This window comes from Sceloporus occidentalis, unplaced genomic scaffold (assembly GCF_023333645.1).
Source record: "Sceloporus occidentalis isolate IW3139 unplaced genomic scaffold, rSceOcc1.0.p SCAF_34, whole genome shotgun sequence".
Taxonomy (NCBI): Eukaryota; Metazoa; Chordata; class Lepidosauria; order Squamata; family Phrynosomatidae; genus Sceloporus; species Sceloporus occidentalis.
This window is the reverse complement of record NW_028317014.1, coordinates 6,804,898-6,805,976: the sequence shown is the minus strand read 5'-3', so window position 1 is coordinate 6,805,976 and position 1,079 is coordinate 6,804,898. Positions and strand designations below refer to the sequence as shown.

Here is a 1,079-nt window from a genome sequence, read left to right as displayed (position 1 = left end):
CCTTCAAAAAATCCCTCAAGACCCACTTCTTTAAGGACGCTTACACTAGTACACGTTAACGCCCTCCCGTTACCTCACCTGTTCCTTTACCTCACCTTCCCTAGTCCCTCTCTTGCAATACTTATAGTAGTGTGGCGGCTCCATCCCTAACTATGGCACTTTAACCTGTTGTATAATACACCCTCTAGATTGTAAGCTCATTTGAGCGGGGCCCTCATCACCTCTTGTTTATGTAAATCAAATTGTTATGTTACATACAATACTACTTGTTATGTTCTGTATACCCATTGTACAGCGCTATGGAATTTGATAGTGCTATATAAAACAATAAATAATAATAATATTTTCTTTTCTTAAAGCAAACAAAATTGTTTCAAAGAAGCAACCTCGCTACCCAGTCACTAAGACTGCTCGAAGGTTTGTTTGAGCTGCTGCCTCATTTGAATACCCACGATGCACTGAGAAATTAATTGGGATTAATTAAACACACCTTAACCTTGAGGAAAACTGCTCGCGGCCGGGCCGTTGCCCTGCGGTATTTTGGGTATACTCTGGTTTATCTTCAGACTGAATAAATCTTTTGCCTTTTACTTAAGATTTCCGTGGGGAGGAGCAACCATGAGTTTTAATCAATTTTTTGATGCCTGGCATTTGTTGGGTTTCTTTGCTGTTACTGATGATAGTGCTTGTTTTGGTTGCAAGCTTCGTCATGGCTAAGGAATCCTCCTTATATCATGCTATGTAGTATTTGGGGTTTGTGATACCGATGGGGTAAAAATTCCCAAATTGGAAAGGAGTAATGAGGCTCTAGCGAATGCTTTGGTGGGTTGTAGAATTGCTTTAATGAAGCAGATTTAGACCATGCCCTCCAGATTGTATGCAAATAAGCCTGTACATATGATTTAAAACATTCTTAATTGTTCTTTATAATAATAAACAAAAAAACTGTCCTTAACCCCTTCATTCCCCTATAGACGTACCGGGACGTCCAAAAAACGCCCACAAAGAAACCCCTATGGACGTCCCGGTACGTCCAGCCCTTCGTGCAGCGTCAGGGACACATCCCTGCCGCTGCACGG

At 41.4% G+C, this 1,079-nt stretch overlaps 1 non-coding gene across 1 annotated transcript; it reads left to right on the top strand.

The window, feature by feature from the left end:
• The first annotated feature begins 546 nt into the window (after positions 1 to 546).
• Positions 547 to 661, top strand: LOC149298197 (U5 spliceosomal RNA). Its single transcript, XR_016272461.1, has one exon. It is a non-coding gene; the product is annotated as a U5 spliceosomal RNA (small nuclear RNA).
• Positions 662 to 1,079: the final 418 nt, after the last annotated feature.